At 49.7% G+C, this 13079-nt stretch overlaps 1 protein-coding gene across 3 annotated transcripts in view; it reads right to left on the minus strand.

The window, feature by feature from the left end:
* The window catches only part of YWHAZ (tyrosine 3-monooxygenase/tryptophan 5-monooxygenase activation protein zeta), a 36154-nt gene extending 25234 nt beyond the window's left edge, over positions 1-10920 (minus strand). The window contains exon 1 of one of the 3 annotated variants that reach the window (XM_077270974.1): positions 10602-10920. The gene's annotated coding sequence lies outside the window, so the exon portion shown is untranslated. Of the gene's footprint in view, positions 1-9781; positions 9920-10242; positions 10550-10601 lie in introns of those variants that run through there. The other 2 variants (XM_077270977.1, XM_077270975.1) reach the window with 2 other exon arrangements.
* Between the last annotated feature and the right edge of the window lie 2159 nt (positions 10921-13079).

Raw genomic sequence — 13079 nt, forward strand, 5'->3', positions numbered from 1 at the left:
TCTGTTGTTTAAGTGTTCCCTTTATTTTTTTTTGGAGCAGTGTAGTTGCTATACAGTCCTCAGAAATTGAGAATTGACAGTACAGCAGATTTTGGATGGGGCCCTAGTTGTCTGGAAGAATACAAGTATCAGGCAGATTGGGTGTCATCCTGCCCAATCACTGAGGCGCTTTACACAGCAGCTGCGGTATGTTTCCTAGATATGACTCAGGATGATTTCTTCCTGAAAGTCTCCACTTATCGGATACCACTGTGCAGCATGCATCACCCACAGACTATAATGGCATCCATTTCACATATGCGTCATGATGTACACACTAAACTCCTATGTATATTAAATAAATATATGCTGTTTTTCACTGGATGCCTCCATATAGAAAGGTGTAAGATTCATATAACACATGCAAACTTACTGCTAACAGAGTGTGAAAACACCCCCTGGGGAGATAAGAGTTGTGAGGAGTCTACTCAAACATGCATGTTTGGATCAAAGAGAAGCTAAACATTTACCAGGATAGACATTATCTATACAATACAGACCAAAAGTTAGGACACACCTTGTTATTTTTCTGTATTTTCATAACTGAAAATTGTACATACTGAAGGCATCAAAACTATGAATTAACACGTGGAATTACCGTATATATTCGAGTATAAGCTGACCCGAGTATAAGCCGAGACCCCTAATTTTGCCACAAAAAAACTGAAAACTTAATGACTCGAGTATAAGCCTAGTGTGGAAAATGCAGCAGCTACTGGTAAATTTCAAAAATAAAAATAGATACCAATAAAAGTAAAATTAATTGATAAATCAGTAGTTTAAGTGTTTTTGAATATCAATATTAAATCAGGAGCCCCATATAATGCTCCATACAGTTTATGATTGCCCCATAAGATGCTCCATATTAAAATATGCCCCATACAATGCTCCACAAATGCTGATTATGGCCCCATAAGATGCTCCAGAGATATTTGCCCCTTATAATGCTGCACATGGCCCCATAAGATGCTCCATACAGACATTTGCCCCATATGCTGTTGCTGGGATAAAAAAAAACAAACAAAAAAAAAAAAAAACTCACATACTCACCTCTCGGGCCCCGGCACTTGCTATATTCACCGGTCCGCATTCCACCGACGGCCACCGCTGCGTCTTCCCAGTCCTCCGCACTGATGCTCAGGCAGAGGGTGGCGCGCACACTCATCACGTCACCGCGCCCTCTGACCTGAGCGTCACTGCAGAGGATGGGGAAGACGCAGCGGCGGCCGTCGGTGGAACGGTGAACAGGTGAATATCGCGCACTGCGTTATACTCACCTGCTTCTGGCGCGGTGCAGTCCCTGTTTCTCCGGCAGATTCTTCCTGTAGTGAGCGGTCACATGGTACCGCACATTACAGTAATGAATATGCGGCTCCAACCCTATGGGAGTGGAGACGGGTCCATATTCATTACTGTAATGAGCGGTACCATGTGACCGCTCACTACAGGAAGAAGCTGCCGGCACCCGGAGAACCAGGGACAGCGCCAGGAGCAGGTGAGTATTAATAGAAAGCTGCTTCTCCCTCTCCCCTGCCGACCCCTGGGTATGACTCTAGTATAAGCCGAGAGGGGCAATTTCAGCCTAAAAAAATGGGCTGAAATTCTCGGCTTATACTCGACGATATACGGTATATACTTAAAAAAAGTGTGAAACAACTGTAATTATGTCTTCTATTCTGTTCTAGGTTCTTCAAAGTAGCCACCTTTTGCTTTGATGACTGTTTTGCACACTCTTGGCATTCTCTTGATGAGCTTCAAGAGGTAGTCACCGGGAATGGTTTTCACTTCACAGGTGTGCCCTGTCAGGTTTAATAAGTGGGATTTCTTGCCTTATAAATGGGGTTGGGACCATCAGTTGTGTTGTGCTGAAGTCTGGTGGATACACAGCTGATAGTCCTACTGAATAGACTGTTAGAATTTGTATTATGGCAAGAAAAAAAGCAGCTAACTAAAGAATAATGAGTGGCCATCATTACTTTAAGAAATGAAGGTCAGTCAGTCCCAAAAATTGGGCAAAATTTTAAAGTGTCCCCAAGCGCAGTGGCAAAAACCATCAAGCGCTACAAAGAAACGCTCACATGAGGACCGCCCCAGGAAAGGAAGACCAAGAGTCACCTCTGCTTCTGAGGATAAGTTTATCCAAGTCACCAGCCTCAGAAACCGCAGGTTAACAGCAGCTCAGATTAGAGACCAGGCCAATGCCACACAGAGTTCTAGCAGCCGACACATCTCTACAGCAACTGTTAAGAGGAGACTTTGTGCAGCAGGCCTTCATGGTAAAATAGCTGCTAGGAAACCACTGCTAAGGACAGGCAACAAGCAGAAGAGACTTGTTTGGGCTAAAGAACACAAAGAATGGACATTAGACCAGTGGAAATCTGTGCTTTGGTCTGATGAGTCCAAATTTGAGATCTTTGGTTCCAACCACCGTGTCTTTGTGCGACGCAGAAAAGGTGAACGGATGGACTCTACATGCCTGGTTCCCACCGTGAAGCATGGAGGAGGAGGTGTAATGGTGTGGGGGTGCTTTGCTGGTGACACTGTTGGGGTTTATTCAAAATTGAAGGCATACTGAACCAGCATGGCTACCACAGCATCTTGCAGCGGCATGCTATTCCATCCGGTTTGCGTTTAGTTGGACCATCATTTATTTTTCAACAGGACAATGACCCCAAACACACCTCCAGGCTGTGTAAGGGCTATTTGACCAAGAAGGTGAGTGATGGGTGCTACACCAGATGACCTGGCCTCCACAGTCACCAGACTTGGACCCAATCGAGATGCCTTGGGGTGAGCTGGACTGCAGAGTTAAGGCAAAAGGGCCAACAAGTGCTAAGCATCTCTGGGAACTCCTTCAAGATTGTTGAAAGACCGTTCCTGGTGACTACCTCTTGAAGCTCATCAGGAGAATGCCAAGAGTGTGCAAAGCAGTCATCAAAGTAAAAGGTGGCTACTTTGAAGAACCTAGAATATAAGACATAATTTCAGTTGTTTCACACTTTTTTGTTAAGTATATAATTCCACATGTGTTAATTCATAGTTTTGATGCCTTCAGTGTGAATGTACAATTTTCATAGTCATGAAAATACAGAAAAATCTTTAAATGATTAGTGTCCAAACTTTTGGTCTGTACTGTACATACAATGCTCAAAAAAATAAAGGGAACACTTAAACAACAGAATATAACTCCAAGTAAATCAAACTTCTGTGAAATCAAACTGTCCCCTTAGGAAGCAACACGGATTGACAATCAATTTCACATGCTATTGTACAAATGGAATAGACAACAGTGGAAATTATTGCTAATTATCAAGACACACTCAAAGGAGTGGTTCTGCAGGTGGGGATCACAGACCACTAGTGATGAGCGAGTGTACTCGTTGTTCTGGTTTTCCCGAGCATGCTCGGGTGATCTCCGAGTATTTGTTAGTGTTCATCGCAGCAGCTGAATGATTTACAGCTAATAGCCGGCTTGATTACATGTGGGGATTCCCTAGCAACCAGGCAACCCCCACATGTACTCAGCCTGGCTAATAGCTGTAAATCATTCAACTGCAGTGATGAAAACTTAAATCTCCGAACACTAACAAATACTCGGAAAACCCGAGCAACGAGTACACTCGCTCATCACTACAGACCACATCTCAGTACCAATGCTTTCTGGCTGATGTTTTGGTCACTTGAATGTTGGGTGTGCTTTTACACTCGTGGTAGCATGAGACGGACTCTATAACCCACACAAGTGGCCCAGGTAGTGCAGCTCATCCAGGATGGCACATCAATGCGAGCTGTGGCAAGAAGGTTTGCTGTGTGTCAGCGTAGTGTCCAGAGGCGCTACCAGGAGACAGGTCAGTACACCAGGAGATGTGGAGGGGGCCGTAGGAGGGCAAAAACCCAGCAGGACAGCTACCTCCACCTTTGTGCAAGGAGGAACACAGCCAGAGCCCTGCAAAATGACCTCCAGCTGGCCACAAATGTGCATGTGTCTGCACAAACTGTTAGAAACTGACTCCATGCGGATGGTTTGAGTGCCCGACGTCCACAGATGGGGGGTGAGCTCACAGCCCAACACCGTGCAGGACACTTGGCATTTGCCCCAGAACACCAGGATTGGCAAATTCGCCACTGGTGCCCTGTGCTCTTCATACTGAGCACATGTGAGAGTCTGGAGATGCCGTGGAGAGCGATCTGCTGCCTGCAACATCCTTCAGAATGACCGGTTTGGTAGTGGGTCAGTAGTGGTGTGGGGTGGCATTTCTTTGGAGGGCCACACAGCCCTCCATGTGCTTGCCAGAAATAGCCTGACTGCCATTAGGTACCAAGATAGATTGTCAGACCCTGTGAGACCATATGCTGGTGCGGTTGGCTCTGGGTTCCTCCCAATGCAGGACAATGCCAGACCTCATGTGGCTGAAGGGTGTCAGCAGGTTCTGCAAGATGAAGGCATTGAGGCTATGGACTGGCGCGCCCGTTCCCCAGACCTGAATCCAATTGAGCACATCTGGGACATCATGTCTCACTCCATCCACCAACGTCACGTTGCACCACAGACTGTCCAGGAGTTGGCGGATGCTTTAGTCCAGGTCTGGGAGGAGATCCCTCAGGAGACCATCCGCCGCCTCATAAGGAGCATGCCCAGGCATTGTACAGTAGGGAGGTCATACAGGCACGTGGAGGCCGTACACAATACTGAGCATCTTTTCCTTGTCATGAGGCATTTCCACTGAAGTTGGATAAGCCTGTAATTTGTTTTTCCACTTTCATTTTAAGCATCGTTCCAACTCCAGACCTCAATGGGATATTCATTTTGATTTATATTGATAATTGTTATTTTTTATCGTTATGAACACATTGCACTATGCAATGAATAAAAATTTGCAACTGGAATATTTCATTCAGAGATATCTAGGATGTGGTACTTTAGTGTTCCCTTTATTTTTTTGAGCAGTGTATATTTTTATGCACTTTAATTACCAGCAGATCGATGGGAAGGGTTGGATCCGGAGGCCCACACCGATCTAAAGGAAGGCTGAAGTGTGCAAACTGGAGTGTGAATCCAATAGAGTGCCCATGTCTTTCATTCTGTACTCCACTGTGGGCTCCTACCTCCCGAGCCCTTATTGGGAGTTTGGTGCGGGTCTCAGGACGCAGAACCCCACCAACCTGCAGGCATTTAAAGGGCCTAAAAAAAATTAAAACCTGTTAAATGCTTACTCTCTAAAGAATTTGTGCCAAATTTGGAAGCTGAATGGAGTAAAGATGGCGTATGTGTGCCTCTGCTGCCTTTATTCACTGGAAATAGAGCATAGCTGCACTTGCTCCACCTGCGCTCCACTTACGGTCAGTGGGGTTTCCAGGTGTTGGACCACCAGTAATTTGTCAGGACAGATTTGGGATAATTTCCAAACTTGGCACAAACCCTTGAAGGCTCATTTACATGGACAGGTAACTGGCAAACCAGCCTGCAGAGGAACAATCATTCTCGATTATAGGCCTGTGCAACCATGCCGGCAAATGAGCAAAACACTTGTTTGCTGGCTGGATCGTTCATGGAATAATCGCCATTGGCAGCACGTCGCTCTGTGAAGTGGGCCATGTGCTGCCGACCGCATGACTCTTAACCACTGTTAAGTCTGTGTGAACGAGCGTCAATCAACCTGTATATAGTCGGTGCTCGGTTGGAGAGAAGTCTGAAGTCATCCATTTCACCCTCAAGGGTCTCTCCTGCAGAATGATAAGTGCGCCGGCACGGAAGAGAAACACAATGCTAAACAATAAGGAAGTCAAAAATCACCCAAGCAGTCAGATCCAGTGGTCACAGGGGCATCGCTGGAGTGGAGCAAGGGGGATAGTATGTGAAAGATTGTCAACTACTGGAGAACCCCAGCTTAATCGCTTCAGGGCCACATTTACAATAAACAGTGGATTTTCACCTCCAACACCTGCGCCACGCTGGCGCCGCTTATTACCGGCGGGTCACGGGTTTGCTACAGCCATTACCATTTCCTCAGAGCAGACGACAGCTCTGATGTAAAACTCATGAGCAACAGCTGAATGGCCGCTGATCGGCTGCCACAAACCTGTAAACGCCCTGTAACCTGCCAGGAATAGCGGTGCCAACATTAGTGGTACAAGTGGTGAATATCCACTTTTTTTTTTTTTTTAAATGGCGCCCTGAAGTCATTAAGCAAGAATTTTCATCATGCACTAAAATGAGCTAAAAAATTCCACCAGACCCTAGTACAGCGGCTATGTCAATATGCCAGGTCCATGGCTGCCGGGCATGAGCCCTGCCCTGGAATCCCCGGCACCTTCCGATATGTAGGAGCGGAGCAACATCATCGTAGCAGAACATGGTGTCGTGCCGGGTCTACTAAGCAGAAAAAGTCTTTGGGGGGCTCCAGCAGGTATTAGGCAGCTCCCGGCCAGCAGCCTTGGACTAATGACATCGCCAGGGTCCTGTGAATTGATTCACTCACCTCTAGTATACACTCCTGCTATGGCGCCATCCACACAGTTTATTCTATAGGTGTATATTAAATCCAATATCTACAGGCATTAAACAAACCTGCCCCTACCAGGAGCATGGGGCAAGCACAACCATCTGTCCAGAAAATACCTAATAAGTAAATATCACTGAAGAATAGATTAAAGTCAGTATTCACCCATCTCCATCATATTGGGTAACTGTATGATCGATGAGGGGGTAGATACCGACTGATCCCAAAAAATGTGCCCAAAGGCCTATAGGAAAGGAGCAATCGTACAGGAGAGACCACGGCTCCATTCACTTCTGTGAAACTGAACATAAAATATCCCGTCAGTCCCATGTAAGGCTACTTTCACATTAGCGTCGTGCACTGCACGTCGCAATGCGACGTTGCGGCGCAGCGACGCATACTGTGGAAGCGCCGCACAACGGGGGCAGCGGATGCTGTTTTTCAACGCATTCGCTGCCCCATTGTGAGGTGCGGGGAGGCGGGGGCGGAGTTCCAGCCGCGCATGCGCGGTCGGAAAAGACTGGCACAACGCACCAAAAAACATTACAAGCAACGTTTTTTGGTGGCGACGGTCCGATGCAACCGGCGCACGACAATTGCAACGTGTGGCAATGCGTCGCTAATGCAAGTCAATGGAGAAAAAACGCATCCTGCAAGCACTTTTGCAGGATGCGTTTTTTATACAAAACGACGCATAGCGACGTGCAGTGCACGACGCTAGTGTGAAAGTAGCCTAAGTCAAAGTGAGGATGAGCATGCGTCTACTGCTCCTTTCACAGGGGACTTTGGGACCCCCATTCTATGGATCGGTGGTGATCCTAGTGGCTGGACACCTAGTCATCATGTTTCTTGCTTTTTATGTGGATAACTACATTTAACTGCAACCTTTCATAAATGGCATGACAGCCGATATAAGAAATGTGACTACTGACTTACATAAAGGGAACGCATCACCTTTACTGTGCTCTAATGATTTAAACCAGATACTGAAATATTATTAATGTATTTTAATTTTCTAACTAGATTTTTTCTATTCAGTGTTGCGGGGGTGGCCCATGTTTCACCAGAGTGTTGTGGGCATGCTCTCTGCAGAGGGAGGAGGTGATGATCTGTGACCATCATCTGTCGTAAATGGTGGATTCGGGGGTCACATATACATAGGCATTACCAGGCAGTGTCATCCGGCCTGAAATGACTGCTGAGAAGTGATCTCTGCAGAACAGAAAGTGTCAGCCTATGATAAGGCTCAGTGGCAGAAGGAAAACTGCAAGGTTTCAGGATTTTATTATATAGCTATGGGAGGGGTGGGGGTAAACATCACCATAAATTGCTGCAGGAAAAGCAATAAGCCATTTTCTGAAGACACTCTTTAAGGGTAGGTTCACACGTTGCATAAATGTTGATTATTCCGGCGTATGTACAGCACAATCCCTGTGGGCTACATGTGGATTTTGTGCAGATTTCCACTGCACCAGGTGAACTGATATGCCCTGAAAGGTCAATTTCTACGCAGACGTTTTTCAGAAAAGTGTAAGCGAGGCTTGTTGGACCCTCTTTGCTGGTGCTATAATCTGCTATGGATTTTCTGCAGGCAAAACCATGTACAAAATATACACAATGTAGGAACCAACCCTAAAAAGGAAGAGTAATTAATTTCTCTTACAATTAAAACATGAAGTACTGAGTGCTCAGATACATCATTGCTGGTTGGCGTGACCCAAGAGGTTGCATCCAACATAGCCATGGGGGCAGGCAATGCCATACCCTCCATCAGTTACTGGGGGGGAATACAACATTATCGTGCCTCAGTTTAACCCACTGCATGCCAAAGGGGAACAACAAACCCATGCACGAAAGCCAACGATGCTCCAAAGCGCAGGAGTCACTACAGGCAACGTAAGGGTTAAGCCCGAGCGTGGTTAGCACTAGTCACACACCACAACCTACATGTCATTAGCACCCCTGCTGCATGTACATTTTCCCAGGCTGTGCCCACTCCTCCTTCCTACATGAATAATTGCATCGCTTGGAACAAATACATCCAGAATCCAAAGCTCTGAAAAATAACCTGGGGTGGTGAATGATGGACGCCGGGCCCCTCATATCCCTGCTTCATCCATAACCCAGGGACCGGAGGACATAGAACATGTATACCCTGCTGAGCGGGGGGCATAGGCTAGCCAATCCACTAAGGGGCCGACCCGTGCACATCTACCACCAGTGTACAGGAGTCTTCCTACACGGCAGCCGCAAGGTGTTATACAAGTACAAACAAGAACATAGGGAGGAAAGAATAAAAGAAAGCCACGCACCACACCCCACCAGCAAGTCCTTAGTACGAGCATGCTGGAATTTCACTATAAGGATCCAGAGTCCTGGATTGCATGATATATGGGGGAGCGGGTCACTACTGGAGTCTGCGGTGACATAACTAAGAGGCAGGGTCTCTCCCGGTCACTGTGCGGCCCAGCGGGGGAAGGAGAAGAACCCTGCAGCCCGATGATCGGGATCAGTAGGGCCCCACCCGGACCAGCCTGCGTTACCGGTATGGCCACACATTAGGGAGCACAGGCCGCAGACAGCACCCCGACGCCCTGCTTTTATAACAAGCGAGGTGCCCCCCCCCCCAGTAATTGTAGATGCTAGACAGTCATCCGCAAGGGAAGATTACGCTCCACCTGCCATCGCCCCATGTGCTGCAAAGACCAAATGGAGAAGAGACGGACAGATAATGCACAAAGCAGGGCTGCAGCACGCATCTGACCGGACCCCATTCCCCATCTGGAAATACTTAAAAAAAACCATTAACATCCTCTCAAAGGAAAGTGAGCCACGCATGGCGGACCCCGTCTTCCGGGAAGCCGAATCAGACGAGGCAGGAGTCACAATCCAGACCCCCGGTCCTTGTCCTGTATAGATAAAATAAATTAAAAAAAAACCCCTGCAAGGCATTACCCAGATGAACACCTCCCATCCACCCCAAGGATCTGGAATGTGTGGGGGAGGTGCGATCTGGCTATGCACAGGTCTGGAGGAGCCTAGCCTTCCACCCCGGCCACTGGGCATGGGCCACATTTAGCAGATTCCCACAATCAAATGCCACCGTCACCGAACAGCCCAGTATGAGAAGCTGCACCAAATATAGGCCCCCTAGACATGTGCCCAGGAGGTCACCGTGACCTTAAGCCCCGAAAACCATCGGGCCCAACGCGGGGGCTTTTTTTTTTTTTTTTCAAACGCACCATCCAAGAAAACGGATGAGATGGCCACAGCCGGGCTCAGCCCTGGGCTCCTCTGCCAGAACAGGATTCCTTTGTGAGAAGGGGGAGGGGAGGGCTCAGGCTTCCCCGGGAATATGGCCACTGTCACCTTGTCTGTCCGCCACTGACCCCGCAGAGAGGATGATCGCACAGGAGACACCTCCCTTCCTCCCCGGGGACACGGAGCCGAGAGGGAGGCGGCCTCACCTGTGCTGCAATGTCTGCAACTAAAACTGCACCGATGCAACAGCGGCGGAGACCCCGGACACACGGACAGACCCCCGGACAGACCCCCGGACACATGGACAGACCCCCGGGGGGAAATGAATGGAGATGGGGGCCCTATAGAGCCAATACTGAGAAGCCCTCACCCTGCGGAGTCACACTGGGTCTCATTCACACATTACAGGCAGATACGTTTTTTAGTGCAGAGATCAATATACCGGGTGTCGGGGGTCAATAGTAACGATCTGTCCCGGTGTCTATGGCCGGGGAGGTGAGATCAGCCGAGTCTCCATATAAGGGGGTGATGGGGGAAGGAGGAGGAGAGGGAGGGTCCTGTGCTAGACAGGAGAGGACAATGCTTCTGGGGGACTACAAGTCCCAGCACAGCCAGGGTGCAGAGCAGGCAGCGCCTCCGTAGGAATAAAGCCGCTGCACAATGATGGAGGAGAAGCCCGGGCGGCCCCCTCCCTGCGCTCGGAACAATGCTTCCTCTCCGCCATTACCAGGGCCTCCCCCCGCCCTGTCAGGCTCAACCCTCCCCCGGTGGTGATGAAGCCTCAGCCCCGCTGCCCGTTACCTGTGTCGGAGAGGAGAGCAGCTGCAGCGGGCGGTCGTCGGGTCCCCGGGCTGGGTGAATGCGCGTCTCTCAGGCTACTGCCGCTGGGAGAGTCCGGTCTCTTCCGAGCGCTCAAAGCTCTAACCGATCCACGGGGTTTCCTCCAATCGCTGAGCAGGGGCCGGGGAGTGACGTCAAGCGCTGCTATGGTAACCGCTGACTGGGTGGCATAATCACCGCCTGCTCCCTCCTTCCCTTCAGGCCTCGGGGGCGCGCAGCGGCGGAGGGTGGGGTGCTCGTCCCCGCCGGCCTGGCTGCATAGTCACTGGGTCATCCCGGCGGGGAAACTGGTGGCCATTGTCTCTTCTAAGGCCTCGTTCACACTTCCGTCTTTCTTTTTCTGTCACAGTCCGTCGTTTTGTGAAAAGAACGGATCAAGCAAATGGTGCTGCTGGATCCGATTTTTTTTTCTCATAGACTTGTATTAGTGACGGATTGTGACGGATGGTCGTCCGTTTCATCCGTCGTGCGCTGGATCCGTCCTTAAATTGTTGTCCGTCGGGCGGAGACAACGCACATAAACATTTTTTCTGTACGTCAGAAAATCGCTCAGTGATGGGTCCTGCGCTGTCTGTCGCTGGCGATAATGGAAGCCTATGGACGCAGGATCCGTCACGGTGAATAGCCTATGGACGCAGGATCCGTCGCTGTGAATAGCCTATGGACGCAGGATCCGTCGCTGTGAATAGCCTATGGACGCAGGATCCGTCACTGTGAATAGCCTATGGACACAGGATCCGTCGCTGACTGTGACTAGCCTATGGACGCAGGATCCGTCGCTGTAAATAGCCTATGGACGCAGGATCCGTCGCTGTGACTAGCCTATGGACGCAGGATCCGTCACTGTGACTAGCCTATGGACGCAGGATCCGTCGCTGTGAATAGCCTATGGACGCAGGATCCGTCGCTGTGAATAGCCTATGGACGCAGGATCCGTCGCTGTGAATAGCCTATGGACGCAGGATCCGTCGCTGTGAATAGCCTATGGACGCAGGATCCGTCACTGTGAATAGCCTATGGACGCAGGATCCGTCGCTGTGAATAGCCTATGGACGCAGGATCCGTCGCTGTGAATAGCCTATGGACGCAGGATCCGTCACTGTGAATAGCCTATGGACACAGGATCCGTCGCTGACTGTGACTAGCCTATGGACGCAGGATCCGTCGCTGTAAATAGCCTATGGACGCAGGATCCGTCGCTGTGACTAGCCTATGGACGCAGGATCCGTCACTGTGACTAGCCTATGGACGCAGGATCCGTCGCTGTGAATAGCCTATGGACGCAGGATCCGTCGCTGTGAATAGCCTATGGACGCAGGATCCGTCACTGTGAATAGCCTATGGACGCAGGATCCGTCGCTGTAAATAGCCTATGGACGCAGGATCCGTCACTGTGAATAGCCTATGGACGCAGGATCCGTCACTGTGAATAGCCTATGGACGCAGGATCCGTCACTGTGACTAGCCTATGGACGCAGGATCCGTCACTGTGACTAGCCTATGGACGCAGGATCCGTCGCTGACTGTGACTAGCCTATGGACGCAGGATCCGTCGCTGACTGTGACTAGCCTATGGACGCAGGATCCGTCGCTGACTGTGACTAGCCTATGGACGCAGGATCCGTCGCTGACTGTGACTAGCCTATGGATGCAGGATCCGTCGCTGACTGTGACTAGCCTATGGACGCAGGATCCGTCACTGTGAATAGCCTATGGACGCAGGATCCGTCACTGTGAATAGCCTATGGACGCAGGATCCGTCGCTGACTGACTAGCCTATGGACGCAGGATCCGTCGCTGTGAATAGCCTATGGACGCAGGATCCGTCACTGAATAGCCTATGGACGCAGGATCCGTCGCTGACTGTGACTAGCCTATGGACGCAGGATCCGTCGCTGACTGTGACTAGCCTATGGACGCAGGATCCGTCGCTGACTGTGACTAGCCTATGGACGCAGGATCCGTCGCTGACTGTGACTAGCCTATGGACGCAGGATCCGTCACTGTGAATAGCCTATGGACGCAGGATCCGTCACTGTGAATAGCCTATGGACGCAGGATCCGTCGCTGACTGTGACTAGCCTATGGACGCAGGATCCGTCGCTGACTGTGACTAGCCTATGGACGCAGGATCCGTCGCTGACTGTGACTAGCCTATGGACGCAGGCTCCGTCACTGTGAATAGCAGGACTCCAGCGTCGGACGCCGTCTTTTGAAACTGAGCATGCGCGGAAGAATTTCCCGTCAGGGAAATAGTCTCTCGCTCTCTCTCTTTTTACTATTGATGCTGCCTAAGCAGCATCAATAGTGAAAAGATATAATAATAAAAAAATTGTGATATTTTTACCTTCCGGCGTCCCCTGCAGCCTTCCCGTTGCTCGCAATGCTGCCAGCAGCTCCTGTTCCCAGTAATGCATTGCGAAATGACCCGATGACGTA

This window comes from Ranitomeya variabilis, chromosome 6 (assembly GCF_051348905.1).
Source record: "Ranitomeya variabilis isolate aRanVar5 chromosome 6, aRanVar5.hap1, whole genome shotgun sequence".
NCBI classification, from domain to species: Eukaryota; Metazoa; Chordata; class Amphibia; order Anura; family Dendrobatidae; genus Ranitomeya; species Ranitomeya variabilis.